This window comes from Belonocnema kinseyi, chromosome 1, assembly GCF_010883055.1.
Source record: "Belonocnema kinseyi isolate 2016_QV_RU_SX_M_011 chromosome 1, B_treatae_v1, whole genome shotgun sequence".
Classification (NCBI taxonomy): domain Eukaryota; kingdom Metazoa; phylum Arthropoda; class Insecta; order Hymenoptera; family Cynipidae; genus Belonocnema; species Belonocnema kinseyi.
This window is the reverse complement of record NC_046657.1, coordinates 166,481,007-166,496,713: the sequence shown is the minus strand read 5'-3', so window position 1 is coordinate 166,496,713 and position 15,707 is coordinate 166,481,007. Positions and strand designations below refer to the sequence as shown.

The 15,707-nt window shown below is 33.3% G+C and overlaps 1 protein-coding gene across 3 annotated transcripts in view; it reads left to right on the top strand.

Annotated features, from left to right (window-relative positions):
• LOC117167214 (F-box/LRR-repeat protein 4-like) overlaps positions 1–15,707 on the top strand; it is a 140,155-nt gene that overhangs the window by 110,952 nt on the left and 13,496 nt on the right. Inside the window, exons 1-3 of one of the 3 annotated variants that reach the window (XR_004466374.1) lie at positions 3,319–3,403; positions 5,623–5,780; positions 8,855–9,562. The exons of 1 other annotated variant lie outside the window; for it this stretch is intronic. The gene's annotated coding sequence lies outside the window, so the exon portion shown is untranslated. Of the gene's footprint in view, positions 1–3,318; positions 3,404–3,926; positions 4,208–5,622; positions 5,781–8,854; positions 9,563–15,707 lie in introns of those variants that run through there. One more of the 3 variants, XR_004466370.1, reaches the window with a different exon arrangement.

The window sequence follows — 15,707 nt, the reverse complement described above, 5'->3', positions numbered from 1 at the left end:
AGGGCGCATACTTTGAATAAAATATTTGTTATCATTCTCTTGAAATAAATGTGTTTTTTTCTTGAAAAAATACCGGTTTCATATGTATACACCTGGTAAACAGGAGCGTCGGCGGATCAAAGAGACTGTTGGTCTAGACTTTATATGTCTATGCATCTAAGAAGAAAGACAGCGGCTGGTTAGACTACACATTTGATCGAAACAAAAATGTGCTGATAGCCCGATGGAACGACCATTCTGTCGTGGCCATTGCATTGAATCACAAGGCAATTGAACCACTGCATCGTGTAAAGCGATGTAAAGGCGGCAAGATATATGACGTTGATTTCCGACACGTCGTGAGAGTATACAATAATCGAAACATCTACCCGCTACACGGGCACATTCTCATCACGCACTACGAGCGCCGCTCGCTTCGCTCGCATGTTTGAGCGCGCCTAGGGAGCGCGACTGTTGTTTTTCGCGCTTCGAGCTCGATGTTGTATTTATCTCGCGCTTCGCGCTCGATTATGTATTTACTTCGCGCTACACGCTCGGTCTTTATATTTTCGCACATTCTTGCGCAAACGTTTTAAAATTAAGACTCAAAACATCCACCACTGTAATTTTGTGATTGTGAATTCTCTTTCGTTAAAAAAGCTTAGCTCGAGAGTTTGAAAGCACCTACGGCACGCGCCTGAAGGCAATCACACTCCGCGCTTAGTCTTTGCATTTCTTCCGCATTCGGGCATAGACCTTTTAAAATCAAAGGTGAACGGACCGACAACTATAATTGTGTGATTTTGAACTCTCTTTTGTTAAAGCTATTTTGGCTTTAACGAACACATTCTCATTACGTTTCTTGCGCTTCGCACTTAATTTTGTCCAACCTGTCAACTTTTCTACATTATACACAACGCTTTTATATCAAATATAATATATTTTTTATGTAACTCTGTCAAGGATTACTTATTAAAAAATTGCAAAATAAAAAGAAAATTTTATTTATCATGATTATTTTTGTATTTGTTTCTTATTTTGCTTTAAATTGTATTCTAAGCTGCTCTGGAAAATGTACCATTTTAATAAATGTATATCATCACAATTCATATTATGCATAAAAATTGAATCATATTAACTCTTATTTCCTTGTTTTTATAAAGTTTTTATTTTTAATGTTTTTTACGATTAAATAAAAACTACTGCATATCTGCATAGGGTCTAATACACGAACCTATATAGGAGCCTATGTCCTCTTTCGTCTTTTCTGTGCTTTTTCCAAAAAGTTAATTTTTTAATTTTCAATCTTATGTTCTACGATTAAAATAAAATCTCCTCGTCCTATCGAAAAATAATTAATAATAAATTTATCGATCTTTTTAGGCGAACAACTTTTGTCTAGTAATTTAAGTTCATACGTTGTGTCGTTTTTTCAAAAAAATTTAATATTTTTATTTAGAATTTTATTTTTTACGACTAAAGCAAAAACTAACTGTCCTATAAAAATTATAGCTCATTCTTGGATGAACAAGTTTTGTCTCATTTTTTCTCGTAGCTTATATCGAAAAGTGATTCATTCTTAATTTGTAGTTCTTTCCAGGGTGCGCAATTTGAGCTTTTCCATTTTTTTCGTATCTTGCATTGTTTGAGCAAAAAATTGAATTTTTGGATTTTTTATTATTTTTGGTACGATCAAATTTGGAGTGTTCAACTTCTCGACCAGATTAAAAAATTTGTTATTATAGTCCTGCAGGGCTTTCAAAAAGAAAAGTTTTTCTTCTCTTGACTTTTTATCATATCATGCGTTTTTTGGCTTAAAATGTTCATTTTAGTTTGTTTTTTTTTGGATTTTGAAAATGCTCTAACTCTGATAATTTTCTTTTTATAAAAAAAAATTCAGAAGGATAAATTGTTTAAGTTTTGAAGTACTATGAACAACCGTGCATAGAATTTATACATCTAAAAAAAATGTAGTTGCAAAAATTTTTTATACAATCAAATTTTGAATTTTTAACTTTTTAACCAAATTGAAAAGGTTGTTATCATCATTTTGTAGGTCTTTCAAAAAGAAACGTTTTTCTTTACCAAACTTTTTTTCGTTTCATGCGTTGTTTGGCTTAAATCGTTCATTAAATTTTGTTTTTCTGGATTTTGAAAATGCTATAACTATAGTAATTTTTGATTTTTCAAAACAAGTCATTAGGAAAAATCGTTAAATTTTTGGAAGTCTATGAATAACCGTATAGAGAATTTTTGAATTTTTAAAAAAGTGGTCGTAAAAATATTCAAAATGTGCCCACTTTTTGAATTTTCATCCAAAATGGCTGACTAACGAACTTGACCTTTAGTTTAGGACACTAAACGAGTGTGCCAAAGGTCAATCTACGGGATTAATTTTTTCCAAAGTTATCGTGTTCACAGAAAGACAGACATACATACACGCAGACATACAGACATATTCGTAAAAACCTGTTTTTTTTATTCCGGGGGTTTCTTGTCAATCAAAGTAAATTTTCGTTTACTAAGTTGCTATAGTTGAATCAGCCGTATATGAATTATTCTGTTAACTTGAAATCCTGGCCCCTTTAAATGGGTTTATTTAACTACAATTTAAAACAAAATGTTGGTTCTAAGAAAAACCAAGATTTTCAGCTGCCATACATAATAGTGAATTTTAATATATTTGTTCAATACTTCACTTTCAATTTTTGATTCACAGTGTTCTTGCGTTAGATATTATTGTTGCAAGTCAGTAAATTGAATCTTTTCAGCAGATCACTCTATTATGTAAAAGATGATTTCATCGTTTGTTACAGTCAACTCTAATAATTAAGTACCTGATTTGTTTCATAAATGCTAGCAAGAACATTCAAATTATTTAAATGATATGTTCTCCATCTCAAATAGTTGATGTAATATTATTATTACAGGGGGGACTATATCAATATAAAATTCTAAATCTGTTGCAGTGATCCGCTGTATGTAAAAGGACTCTCTAAATCTGAGTTAGTGAAAATTTCACTTTTTGAATTAGTAAATGTATGGTTTACTAACAAAATAGTAATATTTTGAGGTTTTTGCTTTTAAAATAGTAAGTATTTTACTATTAAATTAGTAAAAATTTTACTAATATCAATTAGTAAGCATGGTTTACTATTATTTAGTAACTTCGCTTTACTAATTCAATAGTAACCGAGTGAGATGACTAACGAATTTGTGAACTGTAATGATTTCGGCCAATCAGAAGTCACTGCCTTATATGGTATTCTTCGTTTTCGCTCCAGTCCACAGCGCCAAGCGATGCCAAGCCATTTGAGGTTATGGGTTGTATCAGAAGCTAAGTGAAGCTGTGTCAAAGTGTTCAATTGTGATTGATTGTGATAAATAAGTGTATGAAGCAAATAATTTATAGTGTTGTTATTGAGTAAGTACGGAATGATCAATTATATTTTATATCAACGTAGTTATGAAATTGTAATATTGCGTCATTATCATCATTCCAAGGTAACATTTTATTTTGAGGTTAGGTTAACCAAAACGAAATTTTTATTTCAAATTATGCGAGAAATCATTCGTAAGATATTGTAACCAGCAGGTTAGGGATCGTCCATATATTACGTAAGAATTTTTTCTTTTGTTTATATCGCTGTGTCCTTTTCAACTTGATAAAAATATTATTTTCGTCTTTATTTAAACAACAGAAAAACGTCTTACGTAATATATGGACAATCCCTTACGTCATATAAGCCTGAGCACAGGCAACCCGAGAACCTCCTAAGAAAATGCACATAAAGCTTGCATCAACGTAGGAGCTCTAAGAGAGCGCAGTCTATGAAGCTCCCACTATGCATCTTTTCATGCATCTTGGGAGTTGAGAGAAGGGCATGGGCTATAAAAAGAGGCACGCGGCCCAAAATCATCAGTTAGTTTTTGCGAGGCAACTCGCAGAGCCTCCTTGGAAAAGAGTATTCTCTCTCTTCTAAGACTTGATATAGTGAATTTAGAAGAAATTCCATCTTTACTATATTTAAGAAAAAGCTATTTCCTTTGAGGAGTGGACAGACGTTAATTCTTCTGAAATCAGTCGGTAGAATGTTGTATCTTTTAAACAGAGCTCTGTAGCATTGACTCGGAATCCCTAATTTTCTCAAGGCGTCTTACGCGTTTTCCCTTTTTGAAGAACATTTCAAGGCATAGACCTTCTTAAATTTAGGAAGTAAACATAGAGGTAAGTACTAGAGGCACCCGGTTTTTAAAGCTATCTTCTAAGTGTTGTAAATGTTTACTGAAACTACAGACGTAACGGTCAGAATAAATTTTCTGTAACCGAGACCAAGAAGTTGTGTAGTAAAGGTTTATCACCCTTAGTTTCTTAGGAGTGGACAATCGTAAATTCGATTGAAACCTGTGCAAAAAGCGGCGGAAAATTTATGCAGAGTTAGAATAGGGGTTACTGAATAAATTGTGTTTATAAAAAAATCTTAAGCCTTACTCCGTTGACCCCTTCATTTGATTAATTTTCTAAAATATACTTAGATTTAGTCTGGGAGAAATCATCACCGTATAAGTTAACTTGCAATGATCGTGGTTGAACCAAATTGCAAGGTTACAATATATATATAATGTCTTTTTTTTAGTTATTATTTGGTGTTAAGTGCAAAATGAACGATGCCAAAAAAATCGACAGAATCTGTTGAAAGCATTATTCGGGTATAATGCGGATTCTAATTCCTTTCCTAAACTATTTTTTTAATTGTTCTTGACTAATATGGATATGATCTTCCCATGTCTTCAACAAATTGTTTTAAAATGTTACTTTACTATTGATAATGCAGTTAAAGGTGTTGGTTAAAATGCTAAAATTTGGGAATCGCCGTGACTTCACTTACGGTTTTTTGCGAATTACGGACTTTATAAATAGGCCTGTCGTGACTTGTGAAGGCAAATAGAATATGCGTGTAAAAGAATAAGAGTCTTGATCTATAAACAAGTCCCATAATTTTCTATTGATTTTGACTTACTGATCACGAATCTGAAGGCCATTTTATCATGTAACCGATAGTGTTCACCTAACCTCAAAATTTTCTAATTTTGAGAAACAAATTTTGTTTTCGAGTGAAGTGATTTTCTAAAATTCTAACGGACTAGAAGTATAGTTTATCGTGCTTTGTGCTCATCTTTTTAGAACATATAGCACAAAACACACCGAGCTATACTTCTAGCCTACTTTCTAAGAATTAAAAATGCTTTATTTCAAGAAAGATAAACTTAGAAATTGTTCCATCATCAGGACTTGTATTTTTATAGCAACGTAATATTTCACATATTTTCTCATGGTTTGATTTTGAATATTTACAACTGAAAATTGTTTAAAATTAACGAATGTCAATATGAAATGAGTTAATTTTAAATATTTACAATTAAATCCTCCGTACTATTTATGATTATTATTATTTTAATAATTTACGGCTTCCTGCCAAATCACTACTCATCAGATTTTATAGTTGACGGAGTTTTTAAAAACTTAAGCAACAATTACTTTAAAAGTTATTAACACTGTAAAAAATTATTTCAATAATATAGTGTATCTTTGCTTCACGTTTACAGCTATATAAGAAACTCATTTTCTGATTTTTTTCGCAGTTAACGGTGTTTTTTCAAATTGCGGCAATATAGTTTTCCAGCGAAAATGTCAAAATGGTTCGACGAGGCTGAAAAGCTTACCCCACAAGAGTTGGCACAGGAGTTATGCGAGGACAGAGATGTCTTACTAGATGAAGATTCAGATAAAATCTTGATAGGTATGAAAACATTCTTAATAACAAATCTTGAGGGCACTCTTATCAGGTTTTTGACACTGAATATCGATGTTAACATTCGCGAGGCCATTTGAAGGGTGGTCGCTGGAGCGGGAAATCCAGTAATGTTTTGAGACCGGGAAACCCCAAGAAATTATATCAATTTATTTTTTGACCAGAAATTTAACGAACTTTTAGCAGGAAAATTGATCTAATCATCTGCAATATCTAAAATTCTATATATTCTCATGATTCAATGCGTTTTAAAATAATCTTTTGATCTTTTCTCTTCTTTGAAACATCATTTACGAATTTAATATAATTTTGATTCCAACTTTTTCCTAGTTTTTAGAAAAATTAATAAATTCAAGATTATTTTGTATTAAAAAAAATAATAATAATTTTAGGAGAATATTCAAACAGGTTCAAAAATATTTTCCACATTGTCATCATAGCATCTGGTTGATTTGAAGGCATTTATTTTTTATTTTGTAGGATTTTTTAAGAAAATATTCAAATGAATTAAAATGACATTCAGAGGTTTGAAACACATAAACTGATCAGTTAAAAATAATCATTTTTTTAATACAAAATGTCGATTTTTGAAGATTTAGAAATTAAACTTTTAAGGTTTTTTAGTATTGTGACAAGTACTTTTAGGAGAATATTTCAAAACATTTAGGAAACAGTTTTGACAAATGAATAACAATTGTATAATGATTAATTTTCTAAAGTTTTGAGTAAAAATAATGTAACTTCTAATTCAAAAAGTGTTGACTTAAGAAAGGTAAATTTTGATCGTTCAATTTTCAACGGTTTTTAATTTAAATTACTTAAAACTATTTAATGTTGAAAATGTACGAATTCATCGATTTATTGTTGAATGTAGTGTATTGGAAATGAGAGCATAAATTTATATTGCTTAATCTACATCGGAATCTTTAAACTTTACGAGTGATAAAATTTGGAAATTGTACAATTTGCAGTTCAACTGAATTTATTTGTAAATTGTTCGATTTGAAAATGTGCAAAGCTTGTATTTGACAAAAAACCAGTTATTTGAGAATCCAATGACAAAAATTTAGATTTCAGTTATAAAAGTTTTTAATTCTAGAGTTCTACTTTGAGCACTGTGATTTTTAATCCAGTTTGTATGCCATTGTGTGAAACATCTGTAGCTGCAAGATTTCAAAATTTTGCATTTCATTGTCCATAACAAATTGTTCTATGTTGAGGAAAAAATACAGGAATCGGAAATCTTTTAATTGCTATTCTTCTTGAACAAAATAAGTTTTAGGCCGTCTCTTTTTAACTACGACTATCAGCGGTTTATAAAATACATAACGAAATAATCTGTAGAAATAATAAATAGAAAACGCTGGGATTTTAAATATTTACATAATAAGAGAATCATGTTTAGAAGACGTTTTAACAATTCGAATCTGTAAACAAATAATTTTTAACTATGTTTAACGAAAATAATTGCACAGTATTTTCCAATGGATAGAATAAGTCAATGTTTATTAAGATTGGATATCCTAGTCACGATTGTTTAGAAAGATCAAAGGAAATTACGAAATGTTAAATAAGTATTGTTTATAAAATAATTTTAACCCAAACTAATTTTTTAAAGAAATGCATTAGTGTCTTCTAAAATGCCTTCAAATTAATGTTTGTTCGTTGAGCATATTGCAAATCTAAAAAATAAAACCAACATCAATTTCAAGGCATTTTGGAAGACACCAATACATTTCTTTAAAAAATTGAATTGGGTTACAATTATTTGATAAACAATACTTATTTAACATTTCGTAATTGCCTTTGATCTTTCTAAACAATCGTCACTGGGATGTACAATCTTAATAAACACTGACTTATTCTGTTCATTGCAAAATACTGTGCAGTTATTTTCGCTAAACTTAATTAAACATTTTTTTTAGGAATCCAAATTTTTCAAACATCTTCTAAACATGATTCTCTAATTATTTAAATATTTAACCCTAGAACGATCCACCGGGGCAGTACGCTATCCCATACAAAGTTCAAGGTGCGCTTCTGACTAAGGGTATGTGCAGTTTGGTCCGGGAACCTTACCAATCGATCTCAGTCAACAAGCGAGATCATCTGTAATTTGTGTGAGTTCTGTGCGGACGTGAATATCGTTTGTAGTAGCGCATTACCCCAGCGCATTTATCGGACAAATGGCAAAAATCTTGAAAAATACTAGTAGCATTAATAGTCATAATATAAGTTATATTTCTTCACTTTTGAGTATTTATAAAAATTATGGATTATTTATAATAAATCTGAATTTTAATAATAAATTTTACTAGTATTTTTTAAGATTTTTGCCAGTTGCCCGATTACTCTAATTTCCTCTACTTCTTATGTTCAAATAATTATGCTTTTTTTTAAGAAAAAGCAAAATTGGCTTATATGCGCTCAAAGTGTGACTAATCTTCTTTGAAATCCGTTTTTCTTTTTTAATCGGTCATATTGTTGAGAAACTACGTTATTTTCTATTTAAAAAATGTCAAATTTGTGGAATTATTAGGTATATTTTCATGCTTAACACATTATTTAACATTTATCGAAAAATTAACAGAATATTATTAATACTATTGTTTTCTATATTAAAAAACGAAAAAAATGCCCTACCTTAAAATTTTTATACTACAAATATAAAGCATTGTGCTACGGTCAAAGTTTGTGGTAGCGTACAACCTCGGTGGATGGTTAAAGGTTGAGCAAGCTACGTGGGTGGTTCTAGGGGTAAAATCCTAGCGTTTTCTATGTTTCTTTATTTAAAAATGAACACCTTTTTTACACTTTGCAGAAGTTTTCTAATAGTAACTGCCATTTAATCTGGAAAAAAGATATTTTAAAATTATTCAAGTTAAAAAACAACAATTATGCTACGTTGTTAGCGTGCACCTTTTTTAAAATATTAGGCAAATATTGAATTCTTTAAATATAATATCAACTTAGATGATCGTAAAGTTAAAGAAAGTATTTGGCGATTAAAATAAAACTGTTCTGAAATGAACATTGTTTAATCAATTTCTACTTGTTTTCAGGCTTTATACAAATACAATGGATCGTTTAAACTGCTACGTGTGTAACCACATTGTCGATAATGGGTTAGATGGATTGGTTTATCACCTTAAGTTTAATCATGGATTAACAATAAATAGAGGAAATGGACAGTCCGGATTTGAATGCGGCCAAGAAGGATGTCAGAGGAATTTTACACTTTTCGATTCGATTAGAAAACATATTAACTCAATAAAAAAAATTTCAAAGAACCAGTTCAACATGCTGATGTACCTAGAGATGCAGCAGAGCACAGGAACTTTATTAAGCGAAATCATCGATGAAATCGAAGAAGTATTCTTCGACAGAGTCAATTATTTAAAATATCACGTTGTAAAACTTGTTGAGAAAGCTAATGTGAATGATGATGAACCGGCGAAAGAGTTAATAACCAAATTTGAATTTGAAAGCAGTCCATTTAAAAATGTAAGCTCATTGCCACAACAAATTGAAGCTCTGATAGAAGATTGTTGATACATCGATGCAAGGGAAGAGCTCCTTGGGTACCGAATCGACAATGTTTTCGACAACGAATCAGGAACTTATATTCAGAGACGAGTTGATGAAACTTATCAATACATTTGCATCATAGATGTACTGACTACAGTTTTATCTAATGGAGAAGTAAGAGAAGCAATTTTGTCAGATCAGCTATGGCGAGTGGTTCAAAACTCATACATTATTTCAACTGCGTAAGTATGCGTTACGATAATTACTGTATTAGGACGATTTGGAAATTGTGGGTGGGCTTGAGTCGAAAACAGAGCCACATAAACTTGGAGTTTTCTACTACATTGTGGACAATACTCCGGAGCATCTGAAGTCTAAGCTTGGCAGCATTCATGTGCTTTGCCTATGCTATTCGGCAGATATGAAGAAGTATGGTTTTCATCATATTTTAGAAAGATTTCTGGAGGATCTACAAAGATTGGAGAGCGACGAAGGAGTTCTGATAAAAATAGAAGGTCAAGATTTTACACTTCGTGCAAGTATCGCGGCCTTTTGTGGAGATGGCTTAGCGGTGCATGAAGTATTTAGTCTACTCGGACCATCGGCTACTCGTTTTTGTAAACCCTGCTTAATTACCAGGCAAGATCTGCTAGAGGCAAATTTAGAACCCTCTGAAGAACGAACTGAAAGAATGTTTGCTGATCATCTATACGAATAGTCAGGAACGCTGGCCCTACGGATCTCGCTATTCGTAATGCTGAAACTTTGACAGGACTTCGCGGTGAATGCCCGTTAAATGTGTCGAAGTATTATCACATCGCAAGAAATAAAATTTTCGATATTATGCACCGGCGCACCGACGTGGTAAATTATACGCGTGTCTGCTTCCTCGTGATGTCATTCATATTCGGTTGCTCGGCTTTTCAGTATACTACCGTTCGCGCATTCGTACATAAAACACTTGTCTTCAACTGTATTAAACACTTTCTTACCTCCGATTATTGGTACCACTGCTGGTGAGTTACTTCCCCAATGTTCCGAGAGGTAAGACACAAAAGCTTCTTTAAACCAACGATTTTTCAAACTTTTTTGAAAATCTGTCGGCCTGGTCTGCTTAGGTCCAGCAATACAGTACTCAGTATTTTGCTCGTTGCGATTTCGGCGTTCACAGTCTTTTATGGATGGAGGAAAATATCGATCGAAAACTAAATGAATATCCGACGCACTGGTTTTGCAGATTTTCATTAGGATCGATTCAGATATTTTTTCAAATGTTTGAGGGACATGTGCACCTACAAGATGCAACAGGTAAAAGCCATCGATAATATCGACGTCAACGTTCGAAGGCAGGGACGAATGAACTTGTGCTTTCAGTATTTTTGCAAGGGCAGACTTGTCAGCTTTGTGCATGTCACCAGTGTACTGACAGGGCTGGTGGTGCAGGAGAAAGTGGATACTGAAAACACACTGACATGTCCACTTTTTTTCAATCGCGATTCCCAATAAGCGACCGAAAATATCCCGTTCCATTTTGATCAGTGCCTGTTTACTCTTGTCCTTGTTTTGCTGAGACCTTCCCATGCATTCGGAAACAAAATTGAGGATTTTGTTCCGCTTGATGGGCTGCTTGAAGAGAGACGAGTCTTCAGTGCACTCCTTTAAAAATTGCATTCTTTGGCTTTCACCAACTTCATTCACGGACAAGAGGTAATCGGCTACCGCGGATGAAACGGCCTTGTCTGTTGTTAGATGAAATAAATTATTGGGATCTAATTTCGAGTCAAATGGATCAATGTTTTGCTTGAAACACTGAATAATGTTTTGAACTACTTTGCTGTCTCGTTCAATTCTTTTTTCTGACAGTTTATACGAAATTTCGTCCTTTTTAGAAATTCCAATATCTTCCAGCAACTTAGAAATTATCGTAGTCCGCATACTGTGACTGAGAAACCAACGTTGTCTAGCTGATATTGAATTCGTAAACTGGCTGACATTTGTCACAGAATTAGCAGCATTAGCATTAACAGTCGTTTCGACAACATAATCCACAGCTGATCGCGCCAAGGTGCCTCTCGTTCGTTTCACGCCAAACGCGCCCTTTCGAAATCACTCAATAAAGCAGAATCGTTTTCTTTTAACTCCAATAAGTTGAAAACGTATCTAACGGTCCACCATGCGTAATTCGGCTGATTGAACACGAAAAATAAATTTGTTATTTCAAACATGGAGTCTGCGTACCGATCGAAATCACTCGTCCTGATGCTCCTAGACAGACGCAAGAAGTTGTTGATGAACTGAACGTAAAAATAGTAAAACTGAGCAGTTTTACCGTGACCACCTTCTGCAGTTATGGAACAGAACTCTTCATATTCATTAAAGACATACTGCAAGGAAGGGGACAAATTCAAGGATTCTTGAGGTTCAAGGGGATCTTGTATCACAGCTTTCAATTCATCCACCAACATATCCTGACTGATTACATTCCAGCCATGAATCTTTCAAAATGCAAATTCTGCAATGACACGGAAATTTGTGGATGAATTCTTTTACATCTTCTAAAGTGTTTGCTGTCGATAAAAGAATTAACTGAACCTCCAGCTAGAACTCCCGATTGTATTAAAACGTCTACTATGACGCAAGAATCAATATATTTCCCTATTGCTTTGAAATTTGCAAGCTGCGCATGAAAGGCACCTAAATTAATGAAGACGTTGTCAAATCTGGGAGCTTTAGCCTCTTGAATTTCAATAGCCATTTTTCCGATTGCCAAGTCGTACGTTACAATAATTTCAGATTGGCTACACTCCTTTGCAATTTTTGAAGCTTGCATCAAAGTTACATTAACTACGGAATAGGAAGTAGGCGACTGATTAATCTGAGGCAGATACTGTACGGTTTGCATTTCACTACGGTCAATCGTTATCTGAGAATTAAATTCTATCCACATAGGCGAGTGAGCTACCTGTGGTTGGGAAATTGCCCACAGTTTGTCTTTGGTTGCAGCTCTTTCGCATGCAACTTGACACCCCTTCAAAACCTCAGTAACAATTTCATAAGTCAGCAGTGGCGCACTCGCGGTGGGACTTTGAATTGCGGTTCAATATCCTGCGAAACTTCGTCGAATTTCCGTCTTTTACGCGGTTAATTCTGACGGAATCAGTCTCTGAATCTACAAACAAATGATCGCTGGAGGCAACGTTTTCTGAATTTTCTGGCATGGGATGAACAGTACTGACAAATGTTTCTAAATTGGCAGGAAATGAAACGCATGCATTGAGTTCCACGGCAGTTTCTGAATTTTCTACATCTGCATTTGTCTTTGCTGGAAATTGATCAGTAGATCAGTAGATATGCCGGCTGGAATCATCTTATTTTCCTCCTAAGCCGCGAACGTCATTTCCGTCTCCACTTCTTCAGCAAGATTATAACCTATTGCGTGGCCGTCCCTATTTAGTATTGTCACTACTTTCCGACTACTAGTTAGAGATTTCATTGCCAAACCCAGCATCAACTGTTTCGAAGGTTTCACCCTACCGCAAGTTATCATGTAAATAATATCGTGACATAATGATTTTGACATAATCTTTATCGCAATTTTTTTTGCGAATGTCAGGCCCTTGAATAAGATTGCACATATATTCAAAGAGAATCTCGGGAACCTCACATTCTCCTTCAAGGATATCTTCTACCTGAAATTTATCAGGAAGCTTTCTTGTACGCATTGTTTTCACAGCGTTTCTTATTTCATAAGCATTTGCTTTTGAGCTGTCTACAGTATTCGAACAAACCTTATCACTCATTATCACTCATTTTGAAAACAATACGTTTATGATGAATTGCTTCAGAAGTTTGAATCATTATAACGTCCCCGTATGCTTCCAAGATCTTATCCTGCAGATAGTCGGCCTTGTATTCCTCCCAATCTTCTTTGCAAAATATATCGCTGGAAAATTCAAGCAAAAGGGCTTTATACTGACTATGCAGATCCACGAGAAAGTAAATGTTTTCTTTTTCCAAAATTTCGCTGTCGATGAACGCTGCAATAGCCTCGAAAGCTGCTTTGTGAACCTTTCTTTTAAGATGCCACGTTCCCTTCGGTTTCGCTTTATACATGTTGTCGATAGTATTCTGATACCTTTTATATTACGCCGCTTAACATTGTCGATGATAAAAAAGTCTATCGATGACTCTACAATAGAAAGGATAGACGAGTCTTGCAATTCATCGGCGAACTGACGAATTTTTTGTGCGTTTCCGATGATTTGCATACAGAAGCAGCAACTCTGAGATGTTTACTTACTCGCTTTTGACACATAGAACAGAATATGCAGACCCCATTTGTCGGAGATGGTGGTTTTTTGGATGTCGACGCTGAGCTCGATATCGTTACGCAGGTCGAAGTCGATGCCGAGGTCGATGTCGATGCCGAGGTCGATGTTGATACAGAGGTATACGTCGATGCCGAGTCGGATGCAGTGAGAGGTACCGCCAATTCTTTTGTACAACATTTATCGGCGTACTTGTTTGCATTGGTACAAAATCTCGTACATCACATGGTGGGGTACATGTTCTTCCTTTTGCCTGTGATAAGTAAATAATACATCTATGTACACATTCACATTTAATTAAGGAAATTATTTTGGGCAGGGGTGTTCATAAATATTAAACTTTATCCAAATGTGTTGTATGACATTATGTTTTGAAAAGTTATTATCGACCCTAGAAAACCTGATGTTTTAATGATGCTTTTAATTTTTTTATACATAAAGAAATATTAGACAAAAATTGCCATTTTTCCTATTTCACGTTCCCAATGCTCGTACAGACCAGCAAAATTGTTAAAATCACACCGTTAGAAATTTCTATAGCGATTTTACTATAAATCTATTGGAAGCAATATGCATGTGCGTTTACTAAATTTAATATACCATTATCTTGTAAAATAATATACATGTATAGTAAAATAGAGTGCATAAAAGTTGAAAGTTCTTTGATGTATTCAAATCTTGTCAAATATTTAAAACTAAAATAATAACCTGCAATTCATCGACTCAATTCTTATTTATAATCAAAGTGCGACGTACGGGTGGGGTTTAAAATTGCAAACATTTTTTAAAATGCACCTAAGTTGCATGGAGTAACATTAGTTAGAAATTTCCCCACATCAGAGAAGAAACAAAAAAAATTGTAGAAACAAAGGATTTCTTGAGTAAATATTGTATTGCAAGAATTATATTGCAAGCTGTATTGCTGTAAAAAATGCTGTAAAGAGGCATTTGTTGTCAGAAAATGCATTTTTTTGTACCTCAAGTATTTTACTTAAACAGTTCGTGATAGCTTCGGCAAAAGTCATAATTTTTCGATAAATATTATAATGTCTTCTAAGAAATTTAATAAGGAAATGCATTAAGCAGGCATTTATCAGTAGAGAAATGGTGTTTCTTTTATATGTCAAATACTTTAATCAGGAACTTCATGATAGCTTCAGTTAAATCGAAATTTAAAAGACTGAGAACGACAAAAAACGTATTTTTCTGTCAAAAATTACAAGATTACTGAATTTTTTCATTCAATTTGTTTAAAGAGATCATGGACTTTATTAACTTATTATTATTGTTATTAGTTAAATGTTTATAATCGCATCAACTGTCAGGGTCATTAGCGACATATATTGAAAACAATTATGATATTATTCAAAAAATGACGAATTTTGCTAAAAATAATCATAAGGTTCCTAATTGGAAAAAATGAACATGGGAAAAAAAATTTTCAGTCGAAAAATGTCTCATCACTGCATTTGTCCAATACATTTTCGTATAAAATAAAAAATTATCATCATAGGAGAAAATTTTTTTTATCACAATATTGTTTCCATTCAAACTTTAATTGCTAATAACAATTTTAAAACAATGCGTAAAAATCTGTGGTTGGTCGTAGAAGAAAGTTATTTTTTCTTCAGTCATTTTTGTGATAACCTTATTTTCACTGTTTCCTCATTTATTTTTCAGGAAGTTGCATAAAACAAATGGAAGATAGTTGACTTCTAAAAACGCAAGTACAGCGTTATTGCTATGGACAGTTTGCTACAGAAATTGTTATTAACAATGACGCAAATAATTATTTAATGTCCCATATCCAATTTTCGAATCACTGTTAGTTTATTGTCGGATAATTTCAGTGGAAAACCGTCCTTTTTGCATGTAAAAAAAATACCAGGTGTATACATATGAAACCGGTATTTTTTCAAGAAAAAAACACATTTATTTCAAGAGAATGATAACAAACATTTTATTCAAAGTATACGCCCTCGCTGGCTACACATTTTGTCCACCTCTCAGGCAATTTATGGATACCTTTCCAAAAAAAGTCTTCGTTTTTTGAAGCAAA